Below are 22505 nucleotides of genomic sequence, written 5' to 3'. Positions count from 1 at the left end.
GACATCTCCCCCCTCAATAAATAAGTAATATTCTGGGTTAAATTTAAAATACTGTGATTTCTGAGGAGAAAATAGAATAGATGGAAAACTGTCAGCCTAATTTAGTAACTAACATTCAAGATACAACTTGGAAGGAACTTTCTAAAGTTGGAAAGTGATCCTGATGACATTTGTGATTGGGGAAGTGTATGAGTCTCTTTTGTGCTTTGATTAATATTCTTTGTTATATTAGGCAGCTTAAAATCTGAAGGCACATTTTGTCAGTATTGTTCTGCCATTCCCTTAATGCAAACCAACATCTCTGCATAAAATGGAAAAGTAAATTGGCCAGGAAAGGGCTCTGGACTCTTTCTGACCTGTCTGATGCAATGCAGAACCTGGTGATGCTCCTTTGTTCAATGGGATGTACGTCCACACTGTTAAACCTGGCAACACACAACTGTGATAAGAGAGACACAATTCTGTGGGCAAATGTAAAACATCTCTCCATGTTTCATTCTTTTTTGTAGGAGTTGTTAAGTAAGGGGTGATTCTGTGTAAGCAGACAAAGCAAATGAAAGGAAGAACAAACAAAGAGGAGATGAAGGAATTCATCAGGGAGACTTCTTGCAGCCTGAGAAAGCTGTTAGCACAGGTCTAAAGCTGAAGTAAGATTTAACATAAGAAGAGTCTGTCTCTCAGTCATATCCTAGGCCCCCAGGAGACTCAGAGGTGCAGGAATCAGTACATGGGTCCCTACATCTGGAAGAGAACACGGGACTGATGAATTATTCATGAACTATCTACTTATGCTCAGGAATTTTCTCTTTATTCATACTTAAGGAGGACAAAAAAGGGGGTAAAATTGTATCACACCTGCCTTTTAATTTAGAAAGGAATTACTTGTAGTGCTGTGGGCAAAGTCATCTGGACTCAATGCTGGGGTTTGGAGGATGAGGTCTTGAAGCCATGGCAGGCTGTAATACTGTAATTTTATTTCATTTTATAGATGATATGGAAGAGGGCAGTGAAATTCTGTAGGATAAAGACCACTGTCTGGCACCTGAAAAAAAATAATACAGTCTTTCGGTCCTGTGGAAATGATATGCAGCTTCGCTGAGTCTGTGAAGAAATGAAACAGGATTCTGAAAGATGCATTTCTAGTGCTCTTCAGGCATCATCAGTCCCTTTGCTTTAATTTGGTGTTGAATTAATCTTAATCTTCCAGACTGAAAAGTGTGAAAAGTCCTTAGAGAAATCAATTCATCCTTTACAATCCTGGCAACATCTTAACGGAGATGAGAGGGGAAGGTTAGTGCTGAGATGAAGTTGGCAGGGGGAAGAGGGCAAGCCGTTTTTGACATGTCTTGCTAAAATAATCCCCAGTGCAGTGGGCTCTCTTCTTGCCCTTCCCAGCTGATAGCCTCACGCCATGGAGCCAAGCTTATCCCTGGCATAGCTGTCGTTTAATCTTCTAGAAGGCCAAAGTGCTTTAATGTTTTGGGAATTCAGAGCCGAAAGGTCCTACATGGTCTGATGAAATGGCCCTTCCAGAGCCTTGCTCTCTAAAGGTGAGGAATTTTGTAATCTAATTTTTACTTTCCATTTTATGGCCAGCTGTGTCTCCTGCATTCTTGTACCAGCTTTGTTTGTAGCTTAATAGCCCTTTTTCTTGCCAGTACTTCTCCCCTGCTCCCCTCTCTCCTATATTTATATTAATAGAAAGCAATCGTGTTACTTAATCTACACGGAGACTTATACTATTTAGTTTTCTATTTCTTCACTATCAGTGCTTTGACTTCAAAAGGTATTCAGCCTGGAAAAGTTTTCCCAAATGAGCCAAGACTTGAGTAAACAAGTCATAGTTCATGGGCTGGCAAAATCAGGCCACAGATCTGCACTCATTGTGTGTTTCCAAGGCATGCTGATTGTTTGCATGGTCAGAAATACTAGCTTTCCATGATATTTTATACAGATTATGCTTCTGGGCTTACACAAGGGAGTAATAGAAACTATTTTCGGCTGAAACCAGTCACACCAGGCTAGAATAAACTAATAGGTTAAATGCTAATTTCTGGCAGAATCCCATCTCTTGTTAGCCATAGCTAGGAAAAAAATATATGAACAGATGACTTTCTGTGACACACTTTGTACCTTGTGTTGTTTGAATTATCTATTTGCTTGTTGAATCCTTGTGAAATGTGATATAAGAAGTGTTTTCCCTTTTAGCTAGACTATGGATGATGCAGGCAGGCTCTTCAAGGACTCTGTGCCTGATGGTAACTCCCTTGTACTACTTTTAGCACCTTTATAATAATGTTGTCCTCCCTGTTATCCACCCATGCATCACTGTGTGGTAGATCAATTTAGTAGATCTGTTAGAGCACTGACCTTACATTGTGGGCACCATCTAGTTGCAGAAGGTCAGACTTGGGCAAGAATATATACCCATGGCTATTCAAGCCCTGGCTGTCCAGGAAATAGCTTTGAATAGTTTTGGAGGAAAGTGGTCTAATCTAAAACAATCAGACCTTGGGCAGCATTGGCAAGCTCTTCCAGTTCAACAATAGATATTGGCGTGAGGCTGGGGACTGGCTGGAGAAGGCACATCCATGTTACGTGGTGTGGATCCAGTGGGTAACGAAGGGGAGGGAGAGCAGGCGTGCACTCTTACATTATGGCAGAGCAAATCCCGTGCATTTCTAAATTACAGTGGCAACGGCTGGTTGGCCTCAGCCGATGACAAAGTGCAGCTTGGATTTTCTCAGTGTTTCTGATCACAGCACAAATCAAAAACACAGTTCCATGCCAATGCTCCCAGTATATGTGACACTTTAAAAGGTCACGGCTGTGGAGTTTGTGTTCATTTCAATTTATCAGTACTGTAAAATTGTTGTGTTATTGCCTTCTCCCTGCTAGTCAGACTATGGATTCATTATCCCTTTTATTTCTTTTCTTTGTCAATCAGCTCCTAATAAGGCACTGTAAAAATCCAAAGCAGATGACTCAACTGTTGTTCTTGGTTCTGTTTAAGCTCTCATCTTTACTAGCTAGCCTGGCTAAGGGAGAAATCTTTGAGCTGGCACATTGGGGCCTGGATTTTCTAGTACTCAAAACAGTTTTCTAATCTTTCTTGAAGAAACTGGAGGCTCACAAGTAGGAGCAGGAGTAGAGTGGCTCCAGGATCAAGACTGGGACTCAGTCTTTACCTGCTTTTATGTACCAGAAGGTGTAGAAAAAAAGTCTCACTTCTTCACACCTGTACTTGGCACTTGGCAGGGAGAGGCCTGCCTGCAGGAATCCTGTCCAGGTGTCAGCTGGAACACCCGATACTTCTGGAAAAGGGGGACATTAGAGTTCAAGTCATGTCATTAATGTGCACGAGTTGTTTTGCTGTTGGAAAAGGTGAGGGAAAGACGTGCTTTAACAAATGATTGGTTTGTTCTCTGCTCTAGAAGTGTAGGTCTTGGCTGAGTGAGTGTTATTGACTTCACTGCAGCTTTTCCTGGCAGGGGAATGGAGAGTGGACTTGTTGCTTGAGATGCAGGTCGTGCTTCCTCCTGTACATTTTCCACCTCTGAACCTCCTTTCCTTTGACTTGTGCTCTCTTTTATGTGAAAGGGCTCAGAAACTGCATCTACCAAAGCATTTTGAACACAATGGATTGTTGGAGGACAAGAGACTGTTGGAGGATGTGTGAACATCTGAGATTAATGGGGCTGTGAAGTGAGTGACTATATGGATTGCCCTGATCCCTGTGGCCCTAGGTCTGTGTAACCCCACCCAGGGAACGGGATGGTATTTTTATCCTGAGTCCTTGTCTTAGTGACCCATGTAAATACGTCGTTGTCAGGAATACTAAATAATGTCAGGATCCCAGGTGAAATGTAAAGGAAGGCTGGAATGACTGTACAGAGAAGCCAAAATTTGTCTCATGTCATTTGGGGCTAATCAAGGGCTCAGCTGTCAGTGGCATCAGGCTGGGTTCAGCATGCCAAAGGCTTTCATCCCCAGCTGTAAAGCAGGAAGGAAGGGGAAGTATAATTATCTTGAGGGACAAATGCCACAAAATCCATGGTTTCTATTTTCAGTTTTGAAGGTAGAGATAATGTCTGGGAAGACATTCTGTGTGGGCCTTTGTCTCTGGGAAGGACTGATGAGGGTCAGAGGCAGCACCTAGCATGTCTTTATGATGAGAGCCAGGAAAGACCATCATAACTTTTGAGAGACCTCAAAAGTGGGTGAGATTCAGTGTCTGAAGAAAGAATCAGAAGAGACTTGTCCATCCCTTGAATTTCAAAATGGCCTGTGCCATTATTTTTCAGTAGTAAAATAAATAAAACATCAAGACAAGAAAATATTATTGATTCTTTGTTGTAGTAAGCCGTGCAGAAAGTGCTAAACATGGAGGTATTTCAAAGGGAAAAGCAAGTTATCTTCTGCTTTTATGCAGATGCTCAGTCAGTTCTGCTTACCCATGAGCAATGCTGGGGATATATAATATTAAATTATCAACCTTTTTACCCTTAACCTGAGAAACTACAGGCTTGGATATGTGCTTCACCTGTTTGTAAAGCACTAATTCAACCCTTCTTACCCTGCCCAAGGAAAACATCCATTCCTGTGCCTGGCTGAGTGCTGGAAGAGTGAAAAGAAAGCTGTGTTTTTTTTTTTTTTTTTTTTTTTTTTTTCCCCAATCAGATGGCTAGTTTGTACAGGAATTGGCTGGTGTTGATGTGGAGGCTGAAGGTAAAGCCTGTAGTCACCATTTGTATTTTCAGGAGCTGGAGTGGCTCCTCCACTAACTTGTGTTGTTGTTTGCTGTTTAGAGGGGATAAAGCACACTTCAGGGATGGGAATTCCTGCTGAGAGAAATCTGCTGCAAAGCTTAGGCTGTCAATAGCATCAAGCTGAGCCAGGCATGTGAGAGCCTTTTGTCTCCTAATGTGGAGACTGAGAAAAACTCCCCTGTTCACTGGCAAGGGTTTTGTTTCATTTTTTTTTATCCATTCATCTTTTTATCTGCCAGACTTCATTAGGCATTGAGGAACCATTGAGGACTGATTGTTCAGATTGATCTGAGCCCCTGCCCAAGAGATGGATGGGAGTGTTCACTAGGAGTGGGCCCAGGCCAAGATTTCGGGTGCTACCCTGTGATTTGCCTTAATGGACCAAACTGTGCAGTTTTTAATTAACAAGAGCATTGTGCCAGGAAGGCTGGTTGATATAAGGACTGTCTATGATCAGCAATGTCATGCAAAGTCTTTTATTTATTTACTTATTTTCATGGAGTGATAGCACTTCTGAATAGCAAAGCCCCCCCATTTTAGGTGAGGGAGAAATCAGGGCTTGGGCTGGAAATAGCCCAATGGAGCTGAAGGGGTGCACTTCCCAGTGTGATCCAGGTCCTCTCCATCCCTGGGGTCAGCCTATGCAGCTGTGCTGCACGTGCTTTGAGAAAGGAGACCTGGGACTTATAACTGCAGGGACCTTCGCATTATTTGTCTGGTCAAGTGCTTGAGAACGTGGCACTGATCTCAGCTGAAAATAGTAATGGGGAAAAAAAAATTGTTGGCAAGGTGGAAAATTGATCTGCTGTGCGGGTATTTTTAGGACATGCTCTCTACATTAGAGCCTTCTCAGATCTTGAATCTTAATGTTTGTTTTACCAAAGAGAACATAATCCTGAAAAGCTGAATTTCAGGAAAGTGGCACTTTTCCTCCCTGCTATTATCACAGAAGATGTTAAAAAAGAAACCACTGATTCATCTGCAGTGGCTGCCAGGAACTCAAGCAGGCCTAACAAATCATGCTGCTGGGCAGACTGTGCTACCAAAAGCAGCTATTAGATGTGTCGGCTGTTTTCTTGCTTTCTGAGTTAAGGATCGATTGGGAAATGGCAAAGAATATTCAATGCTCTCAGAAGTTGCTTTCTGACTAATTTCTTTCTGAATCCAGCTGTCTCCCTGGAGTCTTTCTTTTAAACCTACATTGTATATTTATTGTTATAATCTGCTTTCACCTGAAAAGAATAATAATCCCCATTTACTTTAAGCCTGGCTGAACATGCAGTGGAATCAGAAATTAATTTCTCCCTGCTCTTAGAAGTTAAGCTCTGAAGGATAGATCTTCAGCTGCTATAAATTGTTTAGCTTCATTGAAGGGTATTACCCTGTGTCTTTAACCTCTGGAAACAAATCTCAGCTTAGAGACCATATGAAAATTGATTTTGCTTGTCATGTCATTATCTTCATTTGGGTAAATGGTGTAACCTGTGCACTGCTAACACAATCCTGTGAGGCTCTGGGCACATCTAGGCACAAAGCATGCCCCAGAACTGAGTGAGGTAGACCAGGGGTGAGGATGCTCAGCACCCTTCTGGGACTTATTTTGTGCCTCAACAATCAGGCTCTGAGTCAGCACAATTTAATTTCTGCAAGGCTTGCAAACCTCAAACATCCACCCTGTGAAGCTCAGGAGATTGACTTAAAAGTTCTGAGATGGCTAAAAAATAACGCATGGGTTGGCTTGCACTTTGTCTTCTGGCTTAGAAGCCTGGGGAGATGTTCTGATCATGAGTAACAGCTATCTCTAAAAATGGGACTTTAAGGCCTTTTAATAGACCAAGGTTCTGAGAAATAAACCAAGGGTAAAGGGCATTCTGATGTTTCACTTTCTTCCATTTTTTTCCTGGTCAGGTAGTAGCAAACATGCAGAGCAGGGCCCAGAGCTGTCAATGCTGCTTCCCTGAACAACAAAACATTAAAATCCACCTTGGAAAGGACTTTGCAAGGTTAATTTCTCCATCTCTCTGGTTGCAAGAAAGATGTCAAAGCTGCTGTTAACAATTGCCGGTGATGTTGGTTCCGTAGCCTCCTCAGGCAAATTATTTTGGTGCTTTAACTAGTCTTGAAGGTCACATATTCATCCTGGTCTTAAATCATAGTGCTGTTGGTGGTGGACCTTTAGGGAACATTTGGTGCAGCCGGGGAGAGCACCAGGTAGTCTGGCATATTATTGCAGAACATTGCAGTTTGTGTGCCAGATGTGCATAAACCAGCATCTCTACCTGGAGCTGCCAACTGTGGAGTAAGGAGCTGGCCTCGCCTGCCCGGCATATTGCAGGATAATTTATTAACATCTAATGGACTCTCTAGTTTCTGTCTGTCTCCTTGTGGAAACCAGAGGGTATTTCTTTCTATTCCCCTCCCCCCCTCCTCTTCTCCTTCTGAAATGCTAAAGCATCTGGTTGCCTCCAAGCAAGGACAAACTACAAACACCTGGATGTTGATATTTTTTTTTATCCCCCCCTTCCCTGAGATCTGCAGCTACATGACAGCCGGATCCTGGAGGCTGTGAATGGCACCTTCTTGTGGTGGCTGTCATCCCATCAGAAACAGCCCCTGACACCCGCCGCGTGATTGAGAGGGCCCTTACTCTGGGGCTGACCCCATTACCTCACGGTGAAATGATGCGGGGCCATGACACCAAGGCATGATGTCATGGGCCTTGATGTGTCACCAGAAGAAATACAAGCTTCCTGGTGCTGTAACCTTATTACAAGGTGATTTTTGTTCCCCTGTAAGCTGATTCAATGGTAGGTAGCGTGCTTACCCCAGTCCTCCTCCTCCACTGAGACCACCACCAGTTCTGCTGCCCACCTCCATCCTGCCCCCAGGCCTGGATGTGCCCCAAATGTAGGTGCTGGGCACAGCACCCTGGATCTGTACACAGCTCTTGCTCCTCCAGCAGCTCAGCACAGCTCCCAGACGCATAATTAGATTGAAGCTTGAAGGCTCTGGATATCATCCCGTACCTTTATTTGAAATGATTTATCATGCCGTCTGATACAATCCCTGCAAATAGCTGTTATGAGGCCTTGTTTAATATGCTGTACACACCCCTGTCCAGTGCAGAAAATGTTCTTGGCATCATGAAAACCCAAGACTTGGAAGCTGTCTGTAAGGCTCTTTTTCTCTCTTTTTCTGCACATCAGCCTTGCTTTCAGCTGAGAGCAGTCTGTGAGGCCTTTGTTTCCCTGGATGGACACATCAATACCAGTCATCCTGAATATTGGCTTCAGATGATTTTAAGATTATTTTTTATTTCATTTTTATTTTTTTTAATGTTCTTTATTGGAAATTGATGAACTACTTTCCAAAATCCCCATGCCATTAGCAGATGGTAGTAGCTGGTGGTGGGAGGCCAAATGCAGGGGTATCTATGGGGACCCATGGGGTGCTGCCCCTTCCCAGCCCAGGCACAAGCTCCCCACCTGCACATCTCTCTTCTTGGATGGAGCTGCCCATAGGGAGACAGAAGTAAAATCCACACCACGCAGTCTGGGTTTGATGGGTGAGGTGTTTCCAGCCAGTGGATTATTTTGGAGAAATTGCCCCAGCTGCATGCTAGGTAGGTCTGTGGTGAAATATCCCCCTTTCCTTGCTCTCCTGCCAGTTTCTCTGGAGATGGTGCTCTCACCTCTCCCACCTGCAGCCCTGACAATGTACCTGCTGCTGTCCTTTGTGCTCAGGACTTGAAGCCAACCACTTTGTGGGTCACACAGAAATACTCAGGAGTGCAGGTACAAGGCAAGGAGAGGGCAATTGCACATGGACAAACAAAAATTGTCTCTGTCACAGTGTGTCCCTCCAGAAGTTAAATTCCTCATGCCTTCCTGCAGGGAACAGAGCAGGATTTTTGCTGCTGATTTCACTGGAAAATCAGGAACTGAAATGAAAGGTGACAGAATATGCTGCCTGGGTCTATTATTGTCAGTTTGCTTGAGCTGGCAGATAATTCATGGCAAGTAATTTATATAGCACTTTTACTTATCCTGTCCTTTATCTTCATCTGTGGTCAATTTGTTGGAAGTCTTTCTAATTAGAGTTGTCTTTGCCAATCACATGGTTTATTTCTATTAGCTCATTGGCTACATGTAGCTGTTATAAACCATTAATGGCACATAACTGTTATGACAATAGGAAGAATAACTCCTTTCAACTGGAAATAATTTTTGCATTATTTAAGAAAAATGAAAATCATATAATAAAAAGTTGGGGGGGGAGATTATTATACACCAAACTAATGTTTGTTTAATTTCTGAGGCTTTAAAAGACCTGATGTATAAAACTGAAGTAAATACAAAATTGACTGCTGTTGGAAGCCAAGAGCATTTCATTCTCTAATTGTGAAAGACAAACATTGTTATTGCCCCTGCCACTAACCATTTTTCTACCGAGACAATTTCACAGTAATCTTCTCAAACTTCTGAAATGTTTTGGATGACTTGTATCAGCAAATAAAATAAAATAAAATTAGGCTGTGAAATATTTACTAGCTTGCTACACAATGATAAATTCGAAAAACATTTTCCTGCAGGGGTAGCACCATTAGCCTTAAATGCCTTTGTTCCTGCCAGTGAGCTCATTTGCTGGAGTATTTGCAGAAAGGGAAATACAAAAGCGAGGTGAACAAAGGGGAAGTGGCTGAAAGAGCAGAGTGAATTGTAATATCCCAGACAGCAAATGGAGGGCAAGAGAGAAAAGACAGATAACAGTGCCACCAAGCTAATGAGTGAATCTGCTCAACGCCTGGGCTGGGAAAAAAAGCTGCTTTTGACATTTCTTCTCCCTAGTAAAACCAGTGGATGAGTGGTGAGTGGGTAGGTGAGCAATGAGAGAGTAGGTGCCCGGTCTGTCGGGTGTTGTGGTGAATTCTGGATCAGAGGTGTGAGTTTAGAGCAAATCCTGTAAAAATTGATAACCTGTCATTATTTTGGGAACAGCTGTTTTGGTTTCTGGATGTTAACACAAACCCTCACCCCAAGTTTGTGTGCAGCTTCCAGCAGCTCCTGTGGGTCAGAGACCCACAACCACTGGGGACCTGCCTGCTCAGATTATCCGCGTAATCCCTCCCGTGCGAGATTAACATCTAAACCGCAACACAAATTTGGGCAAAGGCTTTCTTTATGCCGATTTCCCTACTGATTGACTCTTCTACATCAAAATATCCTCCAGGAGGTACCTTTGAACCAGATTTTCTGCTCTTTGTTCCTGCCGTGCTAAATAATTTAACCTCTGAAGGAGGTTTGCTTTGGCAAAGCTTGCGGGGGGACCGGCATGGCACAATGAAATTGCAATTATGCAGGCACTTCTGCTAGGCAGGAAAGCTGAGGATTTTCCTAACTGCAGCGTCCTCCCACCACCTGGTCCCACTGCTCCAGACAAAACCGTTCGACACGCATGTCTGTGCTTTTCGTTCTGGGAACTGACTGCTCTCCTCCTGCCTTCCCCCTACCCCTTCTTGCCTTCAGTTCTTCCTTGATGAATGTCAGAGCGTATTGAAGAAACAGAAGAAATAGCTTTTCTTTTCTTTTTTTTTTTCTTTTTTTTTTTTTTTCTCTCCTTTTTCTTTTCTTCTTCTTTTTTTTTTAAATGCTCTTTGGCATAAATATTGTGAGGGGCACAGACAGTGTGGGCTAAATCGATCCTGGAGAGGTTGGGCAGCGGGGCCATTCACGCCTTGAATTTAATTTCATAGATTGATCTGTGGACCTGAGGACAGGTCGCAAAAGACAAACAGCTCTCTGTGCTCTGCTCTGCCATTCCCTGGCTGTCAGAGCAAGAGGGAAACCAAACTTACTGTGAGGATGTTTCTTAGCTTCAGGCCCTGTATAAGCAGCAGCAAAGCGCAGGGTGTGAAACTTGGGCTTGCCTGGGAGGGAGCCAGGAAGGGGCTTGGATTTGAGTTCTCACTGCCCACAAATTTCAGCCCGAGATTCAAGCCTGTAGTGGATTTGGCAGCATTTTGTATTGTTTGTTTATTAGGGCACAAGGAGTCACATTCATCCGTGCATTTTTTAGATGTTTTATTTTAAATCTGTTAAAACTCCAGGGGTTCAATTCTCCACTTCTCCAAACCGCGGGGCAGTCCAGTGCAGCACAATCATCCGTGCCAGTAACTGAGCAGGGAATGCAACCCAACAGCTGGAACTGTTTCTTGGTCATGGAAAGGAGAGGAGGGAAAAGGGTATGTGTGCAAGTTTTTATTTGTGACGGTAGAAATCTTCAGCTTCGGTGTGTACAACAAGCTCTGGCTGCAAGAACACACTCCAAAGGACATTTGGAGATTTATCTTAATTCTTTGGTCACAGTGTGCCTTCTAAAAGGGCTGAAAAAAATCTCTGCTGTGCAGGCTTCCTACTGAGATTTCTTGTTGCCCTTGCTCCAGAGCTGCTGAGGCACAGGGAATTCTCTCCACTGCATCCCCCGGCTGTGCTGGTGCCAGCTGGAGCGCCAAGGACAAAAGAGCATGAAAATGAATAAATGGGATTTAGGGGGAGCATGGCTGGTGGGGTTTGTTTTACATATGTGCATGTAGGGAATGTCTGAATTGTTAAGCAATCTCTAGCAAACTTTACTTACATGGCTTGAGAAGAGGGTGGTGTTTTCTGCTCTGTTGCATTTTTTACTGTAAATCTTTTTCTTTTTCTGCCAAGCACAGCTCAGAATCAAATCTGATACTAAGATCATCCCAAAGAGCAGGGAATCTTTGGAGCTCACTCCCAATTTCATATACGTCTATTTTTTCTTATCAACTGTTGGGTTTATTTCTTTAGGACAAGGACCACTGTGAGCTCTTCTCCTCACATGCCAGTTGTTTGTTTCTTCCAAGTAATAAATAACTTTAGAAATACTCTTTTAGCAATGGATTGAATAGTGCAGTGAGTGGCAATCTGGTCTGCAGTTTCCCATGCCTGACTTTGATCTTCTAAATATGGTGGGTGTATAGAATTGCCTAATTTCCCTTATTTCTTCCAATATTCCATGCTACTTTCTAGATTTGCTTTTCTGAGTGATGTTCCCAAGTAATCATAGCACCGAGCAAATGCCTGCTGTGATATTCAACAGCCTGCACCTACAGCAATAATTTTACCCTCTCCTTGCCAACTCTTTCTTAATGTTCACCTGCTTCCCTATTACACGGCTGGCACTTTGCATTAGGTTAGAAGGCATGATTTCATTTTTCTACTTGGCTGCTGCTGTCGCTGCCCTGCAAGCACCGTACTGTTCCCATGTACACACAACAGCTCTGACTTAACACACAGCCTTGCCGTGACTTTCAAGCTAATTTCATCACCCAAAATGTTGCCCTTGACTTGCATAGAACTGCTAAGCTAGGAGAATACTAAGTATTTATTTATTTTTTTAACCCATTACTTCTCAGTGATAAGTTTTGGTCTGAGCAATTTATGCACACAGGGCAGAAGGAAACACCATAAGAATAGGAATATTTTTTTCCTTCCTGTAGTACATGCAGCTCACTTTCTTCCACTGTACTCCTTATACTTTACACTGTATCTGTACTGGTTGCAAGAGATCTCCTGAGGGAAGTTTCTGACCCTGGGAAAACAATCATATCCCAGAAATATTTTTTTTCAAGCTATGTTTTTACAAGTATCTATTACATTTGCTGTTTCAATGCATATTTTTTCAGGACTAAGCATCCCAGGGCTAACTCTGGAAATCTGCAGCAGAGGAAGTCTGTCCAGTGGGCAGGTCCTTCTCTGAAAAGGGGGGAAAAAAGTGCTTGTTTCATCCACTACCAATTTTTGTTTGAAAGTGCCTAATATTTTCTGCTACAGCACTAAGAAAGCAATGTATGAAACTGCAAAACGGAGCAGATGACGTAAGCAGGGCAGGTGGGTTTGGGAGCTGTGCTCCCACAGCTGTTTTTAAGACAGGGCTGCACTGACCTATCCAAAATCCAGCCCAAATCCCACACTGGTTGAGCACATGCTCCTGTGGCCAGAAGCAGCTTTCTAATGGTTACACAAACCAAAATAGCTTGTGAGCTGTAAAAATAGCATCACCATGGTGGCCACCACCACGTGCCCTGGTACCGATCAGATAGGTTTCACACCTTGTGGTTCCCCGTCCTTTATCGCTCCTGCCATCCTTTCATCTGTGCTGAAAGGGCAGGAAAGCATGAACAAACTGTTACGCTTGGCCTGATAGACATCGCTACTTTCAATTACTCCTCTGTAAACAGATTGAAGATAACAAGTTCAGCCATCTCCGTCTGAAGCTCAGGAACTGCTTGCACTTGCCCACTCACCCTCAAATGCAAAACGTAATTGCATTTCAAGTCACCTCTTTTGTTTTCATCCTCCTTGCTATCGAGTACGAGACAAGAATCATCGACACTCGTGTTTAATGTCAGCAGCAGCTTTCAAGGAAGAGCGTGAGAGGCACTGACAGATGCCAGTCACTGTTTTTAGAGAACACATAAAACCATTCTTTGTTACCAACACCCGCTTTTATTTTACACTTTTGCATTCGCGTCAAGCAGGACTGTGAGGCTTTATGTTTCAGGTTTGACATTATCTGGCTCATCATTTTCTGGGTGACACAGCCCACCATAGCCATAGCTTGCCTGCGTGTCAGTGGCCGATGAAGCAATGGCCATTTGTCCTTCAGATACCATCCCCGAGTCATCTTTTGCCATGATTTACAACATGCTCCTCCTGCTATGGTGGCATTTAGATGTGTGGCACATTGTGACTCCTGCTGCCGATCACTTTATTACTCTTCCAGATTTTGCAAGCAGCAGATCTGTGATGGAGTGCCTTCAACTGTTGTTACATCATCTTTCATTTCTCCTGCCTATGTTGTCTGATACGGAGATGCCTTTTTCATTTTTTTGGTGTGTCTACAGAGTGTAGATATGTTATCAAGACGCCTCAGTAAATGCTGTATAAAGACCACTGTTTTAGTGGCAGTGCTGGTAGCTAGAATTGTGTGAGGATACAAATGAACAATCTCTGCCTAACTTGAAATGTGCTTTGTTCTGTGGCTCAGAAACAAGATGTATTTGATGCATGTTGGCCTTTGCAGTGATTCCCCTCTTGGATGGAGGCTACTGAATTAGTGCTCAGGAGAACGTGGGATATTCCCAGCTGCAGTACAGGCTCGGTGGCTAATCTGTGTTCCCTCCATACCTGGTGATAAAATTCCCGTTGCTTTCCATGGAGCTGGACCTAGCCCCCTAACATGCAGCACTCACCGATCCTCCTTGAATATTAGCTGCCTTCCTTGTGCCTCCAGACATGACAGGGTTTTTGATTTATTCATCAGAATTCTTCCAGCAACAAATAGAAGTGCATCCCCCTGTTTCACGCTAATATGCCTGTACAATCACCCCTGCTGTTTAGATGAGGGCCTGATTTCCATGCCAGGAATCCCGCATTGTGCCAGATCCCTTTATTCTTCTTGGAACTTTGAAGCTATATTATGATGCTAATTAATTCCTTTCTCAAGAAGAGAGTAATTGCAAGTATTGGAGGCAACTTCATCAATGCAGGAAATGAAGGCAAAATAGATGCTCTTTTTCTTTCTTTCTTTCTTGTTTGATTTCCCTTTTGAAGCCGAAGACTGTGAATTGATCTGACTTCTGGGTTCTGTCATTAACCCACTATTATCTAGTCACACGGGATGGTGCAGACGGTTGCAAACTGATTCTGTCCAAGCCTTGAGTTTGTGTAGTTTGGTAAATTTTAATCTGCAACCCATCCTCATGCTAATTTGAGTTAGTGAGATAATCTGGTCTCTGGGGCTGGATATTGGCTTGCTTTCTGCCCTGAGGCTGGAGTGGCATGGCAGGGGGTGTGGTTATGCTGCAGCATCCCAGTTACAAATGCTTTTTCCCTTCTCCCCTTTCTCTCTTCCATCCACCTTATCCTTCCTATTGCCTGGCCATCACCTAAAGCAAATGTGCCTTTGGGTGGCTGGTTGGCACCCCACAGCTGCTCTAGCAGCATATGGGGTGTCCAAACAGTCTCCCTCCAAACCCACTGTGCACAGACCCCACCAGCTCTAGCTGCAGGAACAGGAGAGGTCACCATGCTCTCCTCCTCTGCAAACCCACAGCGGAAACTGGTGGCTGGCTGGTGCCACTCAATGGGGTTTTCCTGGTGAGACAGGAGCAACTGCTCATTAGTGGGAGTTTTTTTCAATGAGGACTTCACAGCGTAGCAAGGGGTGGATTTGGGACTCTGTTTTCTCTGCATGTCTTGGGGGGAGGTGGTAGGATGGCTGCGGCATAAACTTTCTGTTCTTTATGGAACCTCCTTTGGGAATGCCTTGACCTTTTAGATGCCTGATTTATATAATCTCTCAGAGGACAGACTAAAGGGGGGGGGGGATGTTATCAGCCAATTAAAAGGTTCCCTCCTGAGGAGGGTGGAAAATAGCATACAGATGATCTATTTTTTATACAACATCAATTACCATTCTGCTGCCAGATGTTGCACTGCGGAAGATCTGGGCTGCAACCCACTCCGTGGGGCTGCCTCTCCCAGGCTGAAACTCTGGGAAGAGAAACCCTGTGGTGGATTCCTAAGGGCAGGAGAGAATTAATTAAGTATTTGATGGGTGTGAAATGCACCTTTCCAAGACAAAAATAACTCTCAAACCTGCCTTCACTATATCCTTGTTTGCCCAAGCAGTTATTTACCAAATGATAATTGAGTCTAGATGGGCAAGTGAATAATTTTTAAAGCACAGTGGCTGTAATTTTAGTGTTGTTTTCTAGGAAACTCTCAGCTAATACCCACACTACCCAATTCCTTTGGTATTTATTCACAGTTTCATCTGATCTCACTCTTGCTTCCCCACTTCCAGCTGTTCTTTGCATCCAGTATGCTGTCAGTTATCTTCAAAAGAGAATGTGACAGTGTGTACGCACGAAGATATGCAATTCCACACTATTTACATCAGGGTTTTGGTCACACGTGTCATATGGAAAAGAAGATGCTGCAAATGGGAAACAGTTGCTGCAGACTCCAGGGTGTTAAAATATTCTGGAGAGTGTCTTGTGAAGACGGCAAATTTTGCCTTTCACAGATAAAGCTGACCACTACTGAGGTTTCTGGATGTCTCTAGTTTAGTGAATTTTTTTAACAGGGAGATTTCTACCATAGCATGTGGAGACTGTTGAACCATGAAGGTAGGCATATGGAGAACGGTGCGGAAGCTTCTAAGGAGTATGCAAGTTAATGCTGGTGGAAAATTCTGGGTTTGGGAACCTCGTATAGGGGAAACAGATGATATGCTAATACAGCCAGCTTGGGATATAGACTTGAGATGGGGAGAAGGTATTGAATCCAGGAACAGAAGAAACTAAGGCTTTTTCAGACATGAAGGTCTAAACAAGAAGCAGTGGCAGAAGACTGGATCCAAAGATCCTGGTCCAAAGACCTGGAAGAGAGGAAAGAAGACAACAGAGAAGGAGGAAAGAGGCAAGGCTGGAACAAGTCTGAGAACAGTGACTGGAGCTGGGTCCTGGGGCATAGCTGCAGGGAAACAGTGTTGGGCTCATCAGGTATCAGCTGCCCTAGGCTGCAGGAAGGACCTGCCCTTCCAGACACACACAGGCATGCTGGAGGTCTGGTCTTGGTCTCAAGAGGCTGGTGGGTGTCCTGTAGGTCTTGTTTCCCCCGTGAGCCTGGAGGCTGTCTCCGTGTACTTGTCTCTTCATCTTAGACTGCGTTTGGGAAAAGATTCTGCCTAGATATTTTCCTACCATTCACTGTATACCCTTGTTCTTCCCCTTCATAGGTGTGAGGGGGTTGGACACCTCTGTATTAATTTGGCTGCTGCAGTAGTTTTGGCTTGCTGGGCCATGGGGAGAAACACACAGCAGAGCAAGGATATTACCTGCACTCCTTTAGTTTCTGTACAATGCTGTGCATACCAAAGAGATTAGACGTTTGTGAGTTTGCAAAGCTGTGTCCGGACAAAGTCTCCTGCACAGATGCATCCTGTAGTATGAAAGCTCTCATTATGCTGCCCTTTTAGCATGTGCCTGCCTTAGCTGAATGCTGCTCATTAGTTCATGTCCAGTCACTCCTTGGCTAATCAGTCAGTGCCAGTCATGATGGATGTACTTGTGAGGAAGGGCGGTGGTGCCTGGGAGCTGCTGAGTGTTCAAAATCCAGGTGGGACAAAAATTCAACCCATCATTCAATGACCTCAGTGGTACCAATTCAGCAGCATTGGTGTTAGGTAGTTTTCGAAAGCAGCACAACTTCAGTCCCAGATTTATTTCCCACGCTCAGCAATCTAGTGCAATCTAGATCAATCAGGTAGATGAACCGCCTCTAAAAGTCCTTCTCCAGTCTATGTTTCTTTCTGAACTCTGCTGCTATTTCATTTTAGTTGATTACGAGCCAATAGGCCACAGTGATCCCAGGTAAAAGGTCATCCTCAGACTGCTAACCAGGGGTATTTTCATTAAGGAGTTTGGCAAACTATGGTGCAACAATGTGCTACAGGTGCTAAATCTCATTTCAAGCAAGTTAGTACATAGATACATAGAGATCTCATCTCAGATCCCCAAAACCATTGCAGCTTTTTGTCTCTATTATCTGCTAGTGATGACTCCAGGTAGGGTCAGCTTCCTTGGCCACAGCATGGTGAGACAGGGCCTTGCACTTCTCCCATGTCGTCCCCTCTCACTCATGCTCAGACATTTTGAAAAACAGCATATTTCTCAGCAAACCCACAATTTGTCACCCACACGCGTATGGGTTGGACCCAACCCTGTAACACTGAAGCTGTTGTGGGACATGATCAGGCAGGGACCACACATCCCTCTGCTCCTTCACATTGCGGGTGACAACCCGGGTCACAAAATCCATCACTGTTTATTCACAGGGAGATAGACTTGCAACATAAGGTCTATTTCAACCTTAGTGGTATCATGAGGATGTGATGTTGTGACGCCAGGAGAGGCAGTGGACATCTATGTGCTGCCCACTGGTGCTGTTCTCAGTGACAGCCTTTGTACATCAAAGCAGCATGGTGCTGACAGATGTAACCTTTACAGAGTAAGCAATCACCACAGATGACCCGAAGGCAGACAAATAAAACTCATTTTGAGTCCCTGCTGTACTCCATTGAGTAATCTGTATAGGAAAACCAAATGAGAAATCACAAGTGCTGTTTTATTGCCACGCTGCAGATGAGAACGCAGCGCTAACCCCCGATGAATCAGTTTAGATTGGTGCAAGAGGAGCAGAGGCGTGTTTGATGATTTGGAGAGAGATAAACCAAGTGCAATTATAGTGAGGGATACCTGAATTAGGATGCATATTGCATAACGCAGGCAGCAGGTGGCAATTTAAAGAATATGCAATATCTTATTACAAAACCAGCAAAATACATTTACTGTACTTAAAGCCTTGAGATTCCACATTGTCCTAGATCAGCAAAGTGCATCATACTGTGAACTGGGACATCACGTTTCATTTCTTTAATGTATTCAGTCATTCTCTCCAACTCTTATAGCCACACTCATGCTCCCCATCCTGCTGTTTGATGTTATCTTTCAGGTCACACATTTATCGGTTAATGTTCCATCACTGAGCTCTTCAGGCCTATGGCCTACATGTTGCTTAGACACCGATTCACCTTCAGAATACACCTCACCTTCAGCAGTAGTGAAAATAGCCTTGTGAAGCAAGGTTCTGGAGTTTGACCACTGTGAAGGAGATCTGAGGAGGAGAGCAATTCCCTCATTTCAGAAGAGGCTGATCGGTGTTTACACGGGGTTTGTGTTCCCTAAGAAATTATCTTACAACAGCAGCCATTGTATGAGTAATTTAGATGGTCCTTTCCCTTGGGATTATTACTAGAAGAATAGGATTTTGAAAGTATTCTGGCTTTTGGAAGAGTAATCTATACCCTTTCCTCCTTGTGCCCTCTGAACTGAGAAGCTGCCAGATATCCTAAGTCCAAGAACATCAGAATTTTTGAGGAAAAATTCATTTTGAGACCAACGAGAGGAAGACAGGATATAAAGGAGGTAGAAAGGAAACCTGAAGTGATGGGAGTTTTCAAGGATTCCAGATGTTCTCAGGCTGAAATCATCAGAAATAATCACTTAATATCTAGGTAATTTGAAAAACAGATGACAAGGATGGTAGAAAACAGCTGTTCCAAGGAGTCTAAACCAGGTTATTTCCCAGAGCAGGAGAAAAAAACAGTCCTGTCATCAGAAAGGAAGATTTAACTCCTCATGTTCTTGTGAACCTCTGCTGCTCTGTAATGATGCTTACAGATCTGGGGGCCTCCCTTATCCAGCACAAGGCCTGGTCCCATCACTGCAATGGTTTGGCACTTATCAGCAAAGCAAAGCACCATTTTCATACATTTGCAAGCCTTTCACCTGATGTTTAAGTAATATCTCACTGTTTTCCCACTTCACATTCCAAACCCAGGCTTTAAAGTTTTTGTTTGAGGTTAACTTTCAACAACCTGAAGTCTCTTAATTTTTTTAAGGAACAACAGTTTTCTGAAATCAAGAATAATTCTCACTAGAGCTACCTTGATGTCTTCAGCTGACAACAAACCAATACTAAAAGGCCTAATTAATTTTACTGAGTAGTTGTCAACTATCAGAACACAAACCCAAATATGCTCCAAATGGGGCATGTTTTTCATGACACAAACCCAAATATGCCCCAAATGGGTTACAACCAGAAGCTAGCACCATAACATTCCAGCTTGTCGACCTTTGCACTGCTAACCCAATTTTAATGAGAATGATAGAAAATGCATCTATAGCAAAACTCCTTCAGACAATTTGCATTCATCATGTTAGACACTGGGCTGATGATGCAGAAGCTGCAATCGCATTGTGTTTGGACTGTGGAGATGTGGTTATAAATGTGTCCAATCCAACAGCTGCCCTGCAAGATACTCCCGGTGAATATTTTTTAAGGAGCAATTGTTCTGCCTTGCCTTACATGGACTTTTTCAGATGTGAGGCAGTAAATTTGGAGCAGCAGCTGTGGCCAAATTCCTGAAAGATTCCCTTCTCCTATTTCCCTTTCTCTCCCCCCAAAAGTTTAGATGGTGAATGCCCCTGGGAGCTAAATATCTTTAGACAGTTTGAGGACAAAGCCATTGTCATGAGCATCTACTGACAAGTTTCAGTCCCTCTGTTATTCTTTTTGTAGCAAAGCATCATCAAGAAAAGCTCTATCTCATCATCTTAGCTCAGCTGGCAAAAGCTAACGAATAATAAGAACATTTCAACATAGCTTTCCAGATAGAGCTTTTCTTTCTTTCTCTTAGAGAAATTATTAAACAAAGATTCAATGAAACAAAACCTGCAAATGCTAAAAATAGCATTTGAGCCCATGCTAAAGATACAAGTTGATTAATTACTGACTTCATTTTGGTTATTTGCTTGTTCCTCAGGACAAGGTGAATCCTGCTTGTTTCCAGCCATGTCCCACTAGGACCACAATTCATTTCCCTTTCTCCATTTTCAACTATTGCTGCAGCTCCAGGAAAGCGCAGGGCAAGTACAGGTTTCACATTGGCAGCCACATCTCTCCATCTCCAATTCTTTCCATTTCTCTTAACTATGCAAGCTTCACTTTATAGTATTTACCTTCTCCTGTCTACATTTCTCAACTGGTTTTATAGTGTTTACTCGTCAGCTATCATCCCCTAAAACTTCTTGGAGCAGGAGAAGTTTAGAGCATGCTGGAGTGTCTTTTGGAGCTGTGTATTCCTTGTTATCTGCACTCCCCATTGCTGAAATTTAACATTCTTACTCTTCAGGTCCGGGGTTTAATTTCTGTTTTGCTTTGTTTGCATTATTTTAAATCACAAGCAATCACAATAAATTAATTGGGAATCATGAGTGAAAAAAAAAAAAAAAAAGGTATAGGAATGAAGAGAATCACATCCTTTTGCTGTTTAAAGTATAGCATTCCCAGTGGGTAAAATATCCTGTAGTACCACTGTGGAAGAGCAAATATATGAAAAACTACTTAGTACCAATAATGATACTAATGCAGTTAAAACATTAATCTTGCTGCAGCTGTTGTCAAACCTGTCACAGGGCTTTAAGGTGGTTCATTGCAGCTCCTCGGGAGAAAAAAGCACACGCATTTCTGAGTACTTGGTACGGTCTTAAGAAGAGGAAACTGGATCCGGGGCATTTTTCATTTAGATATACAGAAAGACATGTGCTTCCTCCCCAGGATTCTTGTAGGCTGCTCTCATCTGCACAGTATCTGTGAGAGCTTGGACAAACCCAGGGCTGGAGGCTAGGAGGAGCAGGTGGTGGGAGCTGCTGGGGACGCTAAGCTGTAGGATTTTGTCAGGATGTTTGCAGAAAATGGGAAAAAGTCCCATGAGAAGTGACCTCTAGTTTCTTACAGAATGCTCGGATGCTGCTGGGAGCAGCAACAGACATGTCCTGTTGAACTGCTACCTCTAATCCTTCCAGCTTGTGTTGTTTCCACACACAAACACCCTCCCTCCCCTGAGAATACTTTTTCTGGGGGGGTTGATCAACACCCATCAAAACCTTCCCCATGTGCATCATGTGCAACCCTCCCAGCCCAGTCTTTTAGAATCAGCTAAACTGCAGCTCTAACTAAAAAAAAAAAATAAAAAAAAAAAAAAATGGGGGAGGGTAGGAGGGAAGAAACTACAGTTTATTGATGTCATGGTATCCAGAAAAATTGGAGAAGTTGCACATAAGTGATGTCAGCAATTGGAATTTTATTTTAATGACTTCAGATTTTGGTCTGGCTGCAAGGATGAGGTAACCCATGTCAGAAGATGGTCAAAACTGCAAACCTGAATGCCAAGGAAGGAGTAGATGAACACAACAGACATCTGCAGGCATGAGCTGAAGCACTGCAGTTGATTGTTGTCTTGTCACTGTGTGGGGAGCCTTTGCTGAGCTTTTGCTGTAACTCATTGTGCCTTTATTTGCACAAAGTTCTGGCCAGATGCCTGGCACCATGCCGGCAGACTGGTCCTATTTCTATTTGTTGATAGATCTCTCTTATATCCGATACCTTGATTAACGTCCTTTGATTTCTCCTGTTTCTGCTCGGTGGAAAGGGTACTCTTAGCAGCAGCCTGGGAAGTGCTTTCCATAGGAGGGGTTACTGCACTGCATTTAAAGTCCTAAGCACATACAGTTTTGAATGTGCCCTAAGCACAACGTATATTTTCAGGACTTGCTTTTCCCTGCCACTTAGTGGCTTTAAATGGCAAAATATTTTTGCAAAGACAAATTGCTCTGCAGGTACTGTGCTGAGCTTCTGGAAAGGCTCCAGACGCAGTGAGGGATTCAGAGCGACTCCCTGAACCCCAGTCAAGAAGGAGAGGTGACCCTGAGTGCTAATTTTACACATACGAAAATTAGAGGAGTGTGAAATATTGCCAACAAATCGCAGCACTGTTTCAAATTCAAGGTGGTCACGCTATTGAAGAGCACAGAGGGCTGGTTTACAGCACCTTGGCTCTCCTAGGGTTAGACCTTCTGTTCTTTTTGGTTTAAATGCAGAAAAATTAAGACCATTTTTCAATATGCATGGCCTATTTCTGAACAGAAAACAGCTAAAATAGGACCATTTTTCAGCAAATATCTTCTTCTGTGCTAGTATGATAAATTTAGGAATAAATCTGTGGTGCTGCCTCAGGACAAGC

The 22505-nt window shown here is 43.4% G+C and overlaps 1 protein-coding gene across 4 annotated transcripts in view; it reads left to right on the top strand.

The window, feature by feature from the left end:
• The window catches only part of LOC311442499 (uncharacterized protein), a 172191-nt gene that overhangs the window by 120462 nt on the left and 29224 nt on the right, over positions 1-22505 (top strand). The gene's annotated exons all lie outside the window — the stretch shown is intronic.

Source organism: Aythya ferina (assembly GCF_964211825.1).
Source record: "Aythya ferina genome assembly, chromosome: 11".
In the NCBI taxonomy this organism is placed as follows: Eukaryota; Metazoa; Chordata; class Aves; order Anseriformes; family Anatidae; genus Aythya; species Aythya ferina.
Note: the sequence above shows the minus strand (reverse complement) of the source record. Positions and strands in the feature narration are given on the sequence as shown.